At 41.7% G+C, this 13,518-nt stretch overlaps 1 protein-coding gene and 1 long non-coding RNA gene across 4 annotated transcripts in view; one reads left to right on the forward strand and one right to left on the reverse strand.

The window, feature by feature from the left end:
* LOC137369799 (uncharacterized) overlaps positions 1-10,771 on the reverse strand; it is a 34,284-nt gene extending 23,513 nt beyond the window's left edge. The window contains exons 1-2 of the long non-coding RNA XR_010975015.1: positions 10,642-10,771; positions 9,369-9,486 (exon numbers count right to left, since the gene is read on the reverse strand). This is a non-coding gene — a long non-coding RNA (uncharacterized lncRNA). The remainder of the gene's footprint in view (positions 1-9,368; positions 9,487-10,641) is intronic.
* The window catches only part of lama1 (laminin, alpha 1), a 386,693-nt gene that overhangs the window by 111,701 nt on the left and 261,474 nt on the right, over positions 1-13,518 (forward strand). The gene's annotated exons all lie outside the window — the stretch shown is intronic.

Here is a 13,518-nt window from a genome sequence, read left to right on the forward strand (position 1 = left end):
GAGTTCTCCCTGGTCAATATTTGTCCCTTCATCAAAAAAGTTTATTTGGTCATTAATACATTGTTGTTTGCTTGGGTGTAAAGCGCATGGCCTTGGCCATGTGAGCCGCATGGAGGATAGCAGGATCCCCAAGGATGCATTGTCACTGGTATCAGACCCACCGGCTGTCCATGTCTCTGCTTTAAAGACGTCTGCAAACATGACATGAAGTCCTGTGACATTGACCACAAGTCATGGGAGTCAGTTGCCAGTGATCGCCAGAGCTGGCGGGCAGCCATAAAGGCGGGCCTGAAGAGTGGTGAGTTGAAGAAACTTAACAGTTGGCAGGAAAAAAGACAGAAGCGCAAGGGGAGAGTCAACTGTGTAACAGCCCCGACAACCAATTTTATCTGCAACACCTGTGGAAGAGCCTGTCACTCTAGAATTGGCCTTTATAGCCACTCCAGGCGCTGCTTTACAAACCACTGACCACTTCTAGGTACTTACCCATTGTCTCTCGTGACAAGGAGGCCAAAGAGAGAAAGTGCTTTGGGATGTCGTGAAAGGTGCTATAAATCCATGTTCTCACAGGTTTAGAAATTTGATTCACACTTTATACAATGCTGAACACCTACCCCTTCCAATTTTCTTCCTCCATCCAAGTGCCACTTCTTCACATGTGATAGTGAACATCTGTTAGATACATGCCCATGATGGTTGTCATATTCAATGGGGTCTGATTATGTTCACGCCCAACATTCAAACACCAATACTTTTCACAGGAGTCAGTGGATGGCTAGCAGATGGATAGGGGGAAACTTTGCTGATATTGCCCTATGGCCAGGACATGGAAGCCATCTGCATTAGCATTGCTGCCGTGCCTGCTAACTTAGCACAGACTGGTTTTCAGTACATGGTTCTTTCCAGTTGTCCAATTTTATATTGGTATTGCTCTGATACTGCAACATGGAAACTGGGGCTATTTCTGACACTGGAGTAACGTACATCAGCCGAGGTGCTCCTTTTACTGACAGTCACAAGGACAAGAAATAGGAGCAGAAGTAGACCATATGGCCCATTGAGCCTGCTCCGCCATTCAATAAGATCATGGCTGATCCGATTGTAACCTCAACTCCACATTTCCACCTACCCCCAATAACCATTCACCGCCTTATTTCTCAAGAATCTATCTACCGCTGCTTAAAAAATATTCAAAGACTCTGCTTCCACTGCCTTTTGAGGAAGAGAGTTCCAAAGACTCACGACCCTCTGAGAGAACACATTTCTCCTCGTCTCCATCTTAAATGGGCAGCCCTTTATTTTTAAACAGTGAACCCTAGTTCTGGATTCTCTCACAAGGGGAAACATCCTTTCCACATCCACCCTGTCAAGACCCCTCAGGATCTTATATGTTTCAATCAAGTCACCTCTTACTCTTCTAAATTCCAGCGAATAGAAGCCTAGCCTGTCCAATCTTTCCTCAGAAGACAACCCGCCCATTCCAGGTATTAATCTAGTAAACCTTCTCTGAACTGCTTCCAACACATTTACATCCTTCCTTAAATAAGGAGACCAATACTGTACACAGTACTCCAGATGTGGTCTCACAATACCCTGTATAGCTGAAGCATAACCTCCCTACTTTTGTATTCAATTCCCCTCGCAATAAACAATAACTTTCCTAATTACTTGCTGTCCCCGCATACTAACTTTAGGCGATTCATGCACTCGGACACCCAGATCCCTCTGTATCTCAGAGCTCTGCAATTTCTCACCATTTAGATAATGTGCTTCTTTTTTATTCTTCCTGCCAAAATGGACAATTTCATATTTTCCCACATTATACTCCAGTTGCCAGATCTTTGCCCATTCACTTAAGTTGAGGCCTCAGCTCTGATCCCTGGGGCACACCACTTGTTACCTCTTGCCAACCAGAAAATGACCGATTTATGCCTACTCTTTGTTTCCTGTTAGCTAGCCAATCGTCTATCCATGCCAATATGTTACCCCCTACACCATGAGCTTTTATTTTCTGCTATAACGTTTGATGTAGCACCTTATCAAATGCCTTCTGGAAATCTAAATACTGTACATCCACCTCAGTGTACCCACTGTATTGCCCCTTATAATACCCGTTACTGTAAGTCTTTAGAACCAAAATTGAGCCATATTTCAGTATCAGAAATTTACCATCAAGTCTGCAGTTCACTTTGGAATTTGCTTTTATTGCTGGTGCATGATCCCCAAAAGGCAATGGTTCACTAATATATTTGCTTTTCCTGGCTGCATCTTCATATTATTGTAAGCTATCTAAATTGAGCTTTTGTCAATGAACCACAATACAGCTGTTTATTTATTCAAAAATAAACAGTGGTGCCTCAATTAGGTTTTTTGCTCTTTGTCTGTCTGTTGGCCAAAGTACTATTCTCAGTGTAGACAGTTAGGCAGTGAAATGTTGCCATAGTTATGCATTGTGCATTGCATTTGGAGTTTTACTAAGAAATCAGTGCAATGGCCTGTAGCAAATCTGCCTATGTGAGTTTGGCTGTCTTTCCCAGTATAACAATATGCTACAGACCTTGAACTATTATCTGGGCAGATGCAAACCTGCATCTTGACTTGAGTGTATTTGAGGTACAAAGTAAAGACACAAATACGCTACGCAGTTAATTTTCTTTGATTTTGTCTTTCCTAAAAGTTCCTCTCTTGCTTCTCCTCTGTATTTACGTTGCTCAAAATTATTGCTGGATTATCAGCATCTTAAGAATCATATGCAATTCTTCAGAAGTGTCATCCCAATAATGGACCAGACATCAGGGGGGCTGGTTCGATCGCTGCTAATCAGTTCCTTGCACATGTGTAGGATTCACTGGTCTTCTGGCAGCCCACAGAGGGAGGCCCGTTCATGGTATGTGACATTCCATTGCTTTCAACATGCTAGCATGATTGGCTGCTGCGGACACATGGCCTTCTTCGGGAGAGATCACAGACGGTTGGCTGCCACATAGCTTAATGAACAAATGGAAGAACCCTTTCATGCTGCACAGTGCCTCTGCAGCTGCCACACTTGTCTACATGACCGGGAACTGAAGGAATGACTTTACCCCCACGGCATGGCACCCACTGTCCCATTTCCATTAACTGCCGCAGGGTCAGTGTTAGAAAACATTGACAGAATATTAACCAGTAAGTTATCGGTCTCTTCTCCTGATGAGATTATTTGTTTCCTGTGAAATTTGCATGACAGGATGAACGTTTTCAGCATTGTGCTTGGATTCAGAAACTAGACCCATAGGTTGTGGATTGGTTAATGAACAGAGCTAAAAGTTATAATGAGATTTTGCGGTTAAAATTGTGTACCTATTCAGAGTCTGTAGATTCTCAGCATTTATAAGGTTGAAAGCAGTTTAAAAATATGTATCGTTGGTGAGGCTATTAAGTGACTCACTCTTTAGTAAATTATTTACAATACTTGGGATATCAAATTAATCTACTCATTGAGCTCCCTGAATTCAAGATTTCATCTTTATCTTGCTCAAGAGAAAAAGAAAGACTTGCATTTATATAGCACTTTCACAACCTGGGTATGTCCCTAAGCACTTTATCAGCAATGAACTAATTTTGAAGTGTTGGGAACTTGAATCTAGGGAAGGTACGTGTTATCATTTGGTGGGTAGCCCATGTATGCATTGGGGATAAGCAGGCCCTAACTTTGCTGTAAATGCAAACTTGTCAGCTCTTTGTAACTATAGTTTCTCATTCTGAGCTTTGAAAGGTTGACCACTCCTGTGCCAAATGATTAACGTGAATTCGTCGTACGATAATGTTATTGTTAGGAGTTTAATATCAGCTTTAGCGTGTCGGTTAAGCTAGTCTTTATCTCTTGCTCCTAAAAGAAGCAAATAATGTTAATGTATTCTTTATTTTACAATTTACAAGCCTTTCATATCTTCAAACTACCTTTTTTTTAATCCACTTGTTTTGTACTAAAATTAAAATTGTCTCCGAGTGAGCTGTTCTGAGTTTATAGTTGTGCATTGAAAGAATTTGTAATGGAAGTGTGATACCTGAAATGGTTGATGGAAAGGTTAACTTCAGGGCCATGTGATAGACTGAAATCTGTTGCATCAGGCAAAACTAAATATCTCTTAGCAAAGGTCTGTCATGTTTTGTCTAATTTTTAACTAATTGTTAAAATTTCCAAAACTCTCACTTGCTCTGCTCATTGCTCTGGTTCATTCAAAGCTGTTTTATACACAATCAAGTGGTAAATACAATTAACTTTCTATTCACAATGAGCCTCAGCTGCATAGTCAACAGACCAAGAATATGTCCATCAATATTTTCTTCAAGTACTGTACAATTGCAAAGGGTGCAGTATAGGGAATGGTGGCTTATAGACAGAACCCACTAGATAATTCAATCTCTTTAGATTGTTCCCGTTGTATTTACTATATAATATTCACATCGACTGTGGAAACCAGGGAGTCTCAATGAGTCTCAAAATTGGAGTGTATTTGCCATTGGGATGACTAGTTGGTTTGAAACTGAGCCAAACAGACCAAGAAAGTAATGAGTTTGATTTCTGATCTGGTTGAGCTGGCTGATTTCAGTGGGATAGCATTGGTATCCCAAGAGTCCAAAGAAAACAAAACAGTCAGGGTTCTGCTGCTTTAGAACATTTTGCAAGAACCAAATGTTTGGCTAAAAGTCAAATGTGGGTCCATTACAGGCAGAGTCAGGAGAATTTATAATGGGGAATAGAGAAATGGCAGAGAAGCTAAATGATTACTTTGTGCCTGTCTTCACTGAGGAAGATACAAGAAATCTCCCAGTATTAGAGATCCAAGGGACGAGGGAGAATGAGGACTTGAAGGATATTAGTATTAGTAAGAAGGTTGTATTGGAGAAATTAATGGGGCTGAAGGTTGATAAGTCCCCAGGACCTGATATTCTACATCCCAGCATGCTGAAAGAGATAGCTATTGAGATAGTCGATGAATTGGTGATCATCTTCCAAAATTCTATAGATTCTGGAACGGTTCCTGCAGATTGGAAGGTAGCAAAAGTCACCCCACTATTTAAGAAGGGAGGGAGAGAGAAACCGGGGAACTGCAGACCTGTTAGCCTTACATTAGTAGTAGGGAAAATATTAGAATCTATTCTAAAAGATGTGATAAATGGACACTTGAATAAGAATGATCTCATCGGGCATAGTCAACATGGATTTATGAATGGGGAATCATGATTGACGAACCTGTTGGAGTTTTTTGAGGATGTTACTAACAGAATTGATAAAGTGGGGTTAGTGGACGTAGTATACTTGGATTTTCAGAAGGCTTTGATAAAATCCCCCACAGGAGGTTGGTTAGCAAAATTAAAGCACATGGGATAGGAGATAATATACTGTCATAGATTAAGGATTAAGTTAACAGGTAGAAAACAGAGAGTAGGAATAAACGGGTCATTCTCGCGTTGGCAGGCGTTGACTAGTGGGGTACCGCAAGGATCAGTGCTTGGGTCCCAGCTGTTCACAATATATATCAATGAGTTGGATGTGGGGACCAAATGTAATATTTCCAAGCTCGCAGATAACACAAAACTAGGTGGGAATGTGTGTTATGAGGAAATTTGGACAGACCTAGTGAGTGGGCAAGGGCATGGCAGATGGAATATAATGTGGAAAAATGTGAGGTTATCCATTTTGGAAGGAGGAATAGATGTGCAAAGTACTTCTTAAATAGTATAAGATTAGAAAGTGTAGATGTACAAAGGGACCTGGGTGACCACGTCAATAAGTTACTGAAAGCTAAAATGCAGGTGCAGCAAGCAATTAGGAAGGCTAATGGTATGTTAGCCTTTATCGCAGGAGGATTTGAGTACAGGAGCAGTGAAGTGTTGCTTTAATTGCATAGAATCTTAGTTAGACCGCACCTGGAATACTGTGAGCAGTTTTGGTTCCCTTACCTTAGGAAGGCAATTATTGCCATAGAGGGAGTGCAACGAAGGTTCACCAGACTTGTTCCCAGGATGGCAGGACTGTTCTATGAAGTGAGATTGGGGAAACTGGGTCTGTATTCTCTAGAGTTTTGAAGAATGAGAGATGATCTCATTGAAACCTACAAAATACTTAAAGGGATAGACAGGGTAGGTGCAGCAAAGATGTTTCCCCTGGTTGGGGAGTCCAGAACCAGGGGACACAATTTCAAAATAAGGGGGAAGCCACTCAAGACAGAGATGAGGAGAAATTTATATACTCAGGGGGTTGTGAATCTTTGGAATTCTCTACCCCAGAGGGTTGTGGAAGTTCAGTCATTGAGTATGTTTAAAGTAGAGATTGACAGATTTCTAAATACCAATGACATAAAGGGATATGGGGATAGTGTGGGAAAAAGGCATTGAAATGGATGATCAGCCATGATTGTATTGAATGGCGGAGCAGGCTCGATGGGCTGAATGGCCTATTCCTGTTCCTCTGTTCCTGTATATATTCTAAAAGGACTGCTTGAACATGCTGTTTATTGAAGTCCCATTCACCTGTCACCCCTGCGCTTGCTGACCTACATTGGCTCCCTTTCCATCAATGCCGTGATTTTAAAATTCTTACCCTTGTTTTCAAATATGTCCATGGCCTCATTCCCTCTTCCCAATCTCTGCAACCTCTTCCAGCTATACAACCCTCCAAAATCTCTGCATTCCTTCAATTCTGGACTGAGCATCCCTGATTTCATCGCTGCACCATAGGTGACCATGCCTTCAGCTGCCTGGGCCCTACACTCTGGGATTCCCTCCATAAATCTCTCAGCCTCTCTACCTCTCTCTCCTCCTTGTCAACTCACTTTGACAAACTTTGGTCATGTGTTCTAATTTCTCTTTATGCGGCTCTGATGACATCCTGTGAGGCCTTTCACTACATTCATAGGTGCTATATAAATGCAAGTTGTTTTGTTGATATTCAGAACTAATATCAAAGAAAACTGATAGGCAGATGTAACAAGAATTTAGTTTAGCAGAAGGTGCTTGCAAGTGGTGTATGTGGTCTGCGTAGATGGAAGAATAGCACAGTTCTTTGCCCAGTACAAAAATCAAATGCTGCTAATTTGTCACCTATGCCATGTGCCAGCTGTGGCTCAGTTTGTAGCATTCTCACCTGTGAGCCCCAAAGTTCTTAGTTCAAGTCCCACTTCACAACTTGAGCACCAAACAAGGCTTGCAGTATTGAGGAAGTGCTGAACTGTTAGAGGTATCCTCTTTCAGATGAGATGTTAAACTGAGGCCCCACCTGTCCTTTTAGGTGGATGTAAAAGATCCCATGGTACTATTTTAAAGAAGAGCAGGGGAGTTATCCCTGGTGTCCTGGCCAATATTTATTCCTCAATCAACATCACAAAAACAGATTATCTGGTCATTATCACATTGCTGTTTGTGGGAGCTTGCTGTGCACAAGTTGGCTGCTGCGTTCACTACATTACAACAGTGACTGGATTTGAAAACTGCTTTATTGGCTATAAAGCGCTATGAGACATCCTTAAGTTGTGAAAAGTGCTCTGTGAATGGAAGACTTTCTTTCTAACTTGTTAATCTTAATTTTTCATTCTGCTTGTTGAACTCAGCAACACATTATCAAACTATGTGATAAATCTTGTCAGCAAAGAAGATACAAATTGCGACCTTTAACTTAATTGATCCTGTGTCAGAAAACTGATATAGCAAGCCATGAATTCCGAATTGATTCTTGTATATATTGTATTAAGCAACGGTTTGGTAACATGTGTTTGAGCTGGTAATATGATATCCAGAAAGCGATGACTGATGTAAACTATTCAGAATTTATTCCTCTGACTTGTGAACTATTCGTGGCCTTTACAATTCTGCTTTGCTTACAATTTTGTAGTGCATATAGGTCAGCATGAAGCAAAGTCCAACTAAGATAAAATGTCTGTCTGCTGTGGCACAGTGGGGTCAGCTTGATGGATCCATTTCACTAATGGTATTCAAAGACAATGTAATGGGTAAAATGAAGATGTTTAAGAGGGTATCGTTGCATTTCAGGACTTTTCTTTGCAGAATGGAATTTTTCTTTTACGATTATCCTAAAGCGGCTTTTGAATTGAGTTTAGTGGAGTGGAGGTGCCAACAATGACCCCAGGTTATACTGGACTCACTAAGGTCAAGAACTGACTGCATGTGGATCTGTGCATTGGCAGCTGGTGGTAAGACCACTCTGTCAAACCCAATGTAAAAGCAGCCAATGGGATGCCTGTATTGGTGCTAATGAGTTCCTGGCATTCTTTAGCTGTATGGAAGACTATCTTCTGAAATATTGTTTTCGCATATGTTGTACTCTGATGAGTGAGTCCAGTATAACTCATCACTAGTATCACATTAACGTGTTATTTCACAAATAAAGTACGTATCTATCATATTACCCGGTTGTTGATAATTATTATCAGTCAGAAAAATAATACACAATGTCACCGCTTTTCCATATGATTCAGTTAGCAACACTGCTGTAGATTGTCCGCTGTGATGACTCCACTGGCAAAAATAAAATGGGCTCTGGGAAGAAATTAGCTTCATGAGCCTTATTTATTCTTAATTTTTTGCCCCTTCACTTCCTGTCTGATGATGCTGACTCTTAATGGGCTAAATAGCTACTGCTTCTAAGTGCTTTCCTGCACCGTGCCTAATTTGTATGCATGAACTTCAACAGTGAGGCTGCAATTCTCCCCTCCTATGAAATGCCTGTGGAGCAGCCTTGGCCACCACCTCTAGATCTGGTGAATTTTCATGTCACTTTACAAGTTTTAGGCAGCTTCCCCAGCTTCACTTGGAGAATCAAGCTTGGAACCCACAGAAATTAGCCATGACAGATCAGGCTAACATAGACAACACCTTTGCTGCTGGCCCCAACTACTGTCTCCCCCACCTCCCCACAACCCGAAAGAACCCAACCACATTATTCTAAAGCAATCACAACTTATAAAATTTTAATAGACTCCCTCCTGAAACTAGCAATCTTAGATGGCATGAAGGCACGGCCCTCGCTAACAGCCTGTATTACAAGTGCACAAATGACAGGAACTCTGTCAGATGATGTATTCCAGTCATTTGCATATCCTTAAATGATGCTGACCTATATTTGGACATTGCAAGATACCTCAGAAGCGATAGGGTGGAATGCAGCTCTTGAGAACTTTGCTGCCCATATCTGCTATGTTAGGGAACAAGGGAAACGCCAATTGAAAATCACCCTTGAATGCTGTTGTGCTGTTCTCCATGGAGTAAATCACTGCCAAGTGCAAATTCTGTCTACCCCTACAACCAGATACAAACATCTTCCAGCAGCTACTTTAGATAGAGATCAAAAACTGAGTTCTGGCTCTTACCATTCGGCCCATCGAGCCCATGCCGCTCACTGCAAGAGCAATTTAGCTGGTCCCACTCTAATATGGTACTACTCGAGTGTATTAGGACAGCTCTTCCCATCGTGTGAATGTATGACACCTGAAAAGCAAATTAAAATGAAGGAGGCAGAGGAAATATTCCGTTTTAATTTCTGTATTTCTTCTCCCTATATCTGTAAACCAATGAATCTTCTAACAAGGAGCACAGTCTGCTCAAAGAGAACAATGTATTGTTTTGCCTGCAGGCCTGTTTTAGTGATTAAAATTTTTGTCAGTTTAAAAGGAGGTGAATGCTGCATTTATAAAACACAAAGAATTGTGGTCATACACCAGATTCTACAGAAGGTAAGATACTTCCCCTCCCCCCTGAAATTTATCCAGTGCCACTGTCAGCTGCCTGAAATTCACTTTCTTGCTGAGGTGAGCTGCCTGTGGAGGCTCAAAAGGTGCTCGTAGCTCGGCCTGAAATTTCGAGGAGGCCTGAGGCCCAATTTTAGGCTGGTCTCAAGCCTTTCTTTACAGATGTGTGCTATTTGCACAGCACCAAGTGTGAGCAAAAAGACAGACCCTGACTAATTTCTATCAAAAATAATACACTTGCCTTTCTCCAGTTTGGGAACTTTCCAGGTGAATTTATTACTTCTCTGCTCCTTTATGCACATCAAATCAGTATTCAAACAATATTGTGCTTGGCTTAAGGTCAAGGAGGCGCCAGTTCTTTGCTAGCTTATCTGGCAACGGTGTTATACAGTTCTTGAGAAACTACATTATTTTCTGCCGCTGGAGTGTTCTCCACCCACCAGGCTGTGATTAGCATTTGTTAGGATGGAACGGCTAGTAGTAATAGCCTTATCCTGTCCAACACTGACATTTTCATTTCAAATATCTTTATGTCTCTTTCTCATTTGTGAGGTAGGTCTGAGTCCATGAACTCTTAACCACAAGCAACTAGCTAGAATGATTGCAGACTCTTTTAGGTTTGAAACGGTAGTAATTATCAGTGGGTGTTAGGAGACTGTTCCATATTTCTGAGCTACACTTGAACCCAGATCCTTGAGATGAAAGGCTCAGATTTTTTTTTGAGTCCACTCAAATTAGGTTATCCACCTTTCACCTGGCTTTAAATTAGAGGCTTAGTGTGATTGACAGTAATAACACACGAAAGATAAACAGGAGCAAATGATACATAGGTCTTTCTATGCAACAGTGGTAGTCAGAGCTTAAGAACATGTGACTAACTTTTTAAAAAGCTTACCCTCCTCGTGTTATTTGCTAAGTGAGTTGTGAGATAATTAGACTATGTCGAAGAAAAAGATTGCTCCATGAATTTCAATGAAACAGTCTCGTCTTGCAGCTTCCCAATATCTCTGACTGTGCTGCCGACTTCTCAGTGGCCCTTTGTACCTACACTGCCCAGAAAACACTTCGATACGCAAAGAGTGGTAGAAATTTGGAACTCTCTTCTGCAAACGGCAATTGATGTTAGGTCAATCATTAATTTTAAATCTAAGATTGATAAATTTTTGTTAACCAAAAAGGTATTCAGGGATATGGGGCAATGTTCCCTGTAACTTCTGTTTGCTGTGCCTGGCTGGCTTGTTGCACTGTGCGGTCCCTTTAAGATTGATGTGCATATGTGCATCTTAAAGAGAACTTTGCTCATGCACAACCTGTTTGTTCCCTGTGTGGTACATTCCCAATTTCTACGCCCGCACAGTTTAGAGGAAATAAAAGCAAAATGCTGCGGATGCTGGAAATCTGAAATAAAAACAAGAAATGCTGGAAATACTCAGCAGGTCTGGCAGCATCTGTGGAGAGAGAAACAGAGTTTCAGGTTAATGACCTTTCATCAGAACCCTGATCGACCTGAAACGTTAACTCTGTTTCTCTCCCCACAGATGCTGCCAGACCTGCTGAGTATTTCCAGCACTTTCTGCTTTTATTTCAGCTGAGAGAGAACATTGATATGGGACAAAGGCAGGTATCTGGAATTAGATCGCAGATCAACCCTGATCTCATTGAATGGCGAAAGAGGCACAAGGCTTAATGGCCTACTCCTGTCCCTATGTTTTACTGTGCTACTAGTGTTTCACTACGTTAGCTGCTCTTCAGTGTTCGTCTCTGCTTCTCACTCCCCGATGTTTCTTTGAGTCATGCGCTATGCTCTCTACTCTTTGACAGCTCATTGTGCTGATACTTTTCTATGTGGCACCCACTCCTGGATACTTCATTATGCTGCCAGCTCCCCAGTACTTTTCTGTGCTGCTCACCCTCCTTGTTTCACAGTGCTGCCTACTCTCTAACATTGTGTTTCATTGGCCCTGATATTTACTCAGGGCTGGGAAGAAATTAGCGGGTGTTGAGGTGGTGGGGGTGGTGGGAAGGGTAAGAGGGTATTGCATGCAGGGTAGCAGGGAGAAGATTTTCTTACCTAATACTCGATACTGTGGGTTTCCCGGACATTCTGTGGAAATTAACTGACCCCCGATCTTCTCGATTGCCAGGGATTGTCTCCAGCAGTCTCTGACTGCTGTCTTTCACCATAGGCTTCCCTGCTTGGTGATCATCCAGCCTGGAACAGGAGTGAGTAAAAATTTTTTTACCAATGTCCTGCTGTTAAATTTGGCCGGACTTCAGCATTCCTGGCATTTCCAGGTTTCCCGGCCACTGACAGGTGCCCAGGACTCTCTGTAAATACCTGGGCTGCATATTTGGTGTCTGTTTCCTTTTTAATTAGGAATATTTATGAGAGAGCCCTGATTTTATTTTTTGTGGTGTGGACTCTACACATTAAACCTGGTTTAAGAAAACCCTTGGTCTCCACTAAAATTGTTGTCCAGAATGATCCAAGTTCTTCCTAACATCAGTGGTTTATTGGCATTTTTTGAAGAAGTAACATGTGCTGTGGATAAAGGGGAACCGGTGGATGTATTGTACTTACATTTCCAGAAGGCATTTGATAAGGTACCACATCAAAGGTTATTGCAGAAAATAAAAGTTCATGATGTAGGGGGTAACATTTTGGCATGGATAGAAGATTGGCAAGCTAACAGGAAATAGAGAATAGGCAAAAATGGGTCATTTTCTGGTTGGCAAGATGTAACAAGTGGTGTGCCACAGGGATCAGTTCTGGGGCCTCAACTTTTTACAATTTATATAAATGACTTGGATGAAGGAACCAAAGGTATAGTTGCTAAATTTGCTGATGACATAAGGATAGCTAGGAAAGTAACTTGTGAAGAGGACAGGTGGAGGCTACAAGGGGATGTAGATCGGTTAAGTGAGTGGGCAAAGACCTGGCAAATGGAGTATAATGTGGGAAAATGTGAAATTGTTCATTCTGATAGGAAGAATAAAAAAGAAGCATATTATCTGAATGGTGAGAGATTGCAGAGCTCTGAGATGCAGAAGGATCTGGGTGTCCTAGTGCATGAATCACAAAAGTTAGTATGCAGGTACAGCAAGTAAATAGGAGAGCTAATAGAATGTTATCCTTTATTGTGACAAGAATTGAATACAAAAGTAAGGAGGTTATGCTTCAGTTAAACGGGGCATTGGTGAGACCACATCTGGAGTACTGTGTACAGTATTGATCTCCTTGTTTAAGGAAGGATGTAAATGCATTGGAAGCAGTTCGGAGAAGGTTTACTAGACTGATATCTGGAATGGGCTGGTTGTCTTATGAGAAACGATTGGGCAGGCTAGGCTTGTATCCGCTGGAGTTTAGAAGCGTAAGAGGCGACTTGATTGAAACATATAAAATTCTGAGGGGTCTTGACAGGCTGGATGTGGAAAGGATGTTTCCCCTTGTGGGAGAATCTCAAACTAGAGGTCACTGTTTAAAAATAAGGGGTCGCCCATTTAAGCCGGAGATGAGAATTTTTTTCTCTCATAGGGTCGTGAGTCTTTGGAATTCTCTTCCTCAAAAAGCAGTGGAAGCAGAGTGTTTGAATATTTTTAAGGCAGCGGTAGATAGATTCTTGATAAGCCAAGAGGGTGAAAGGATATCAGGGGTAGGCAGGAATGAGGAGTTGAGGTTACAATCAGATCAGCCATGATCTTATTGAATGGCAGAGCAGGCTCGAGGGGCCGAGCGGCCTACTCCTGCTCCTAATTCGTATGTTCGTATGGT

The sequence above is a fragment of the Heterodontus francisci genome, chromosome 5 (assembly GCF_036365525.1).
Source record: "Heterodontus francisci isolate sHetFra1 chromosome 5, sHetFra1.hap1, whole genome shotgun sequence".
Taxonomy (NCBI): Eukaryota; Metazoa; Chordata; class Chondrichthyes; order Heterodontiformes; family Heterodontidae; genus Heterodontus; species Heterodontus francisci.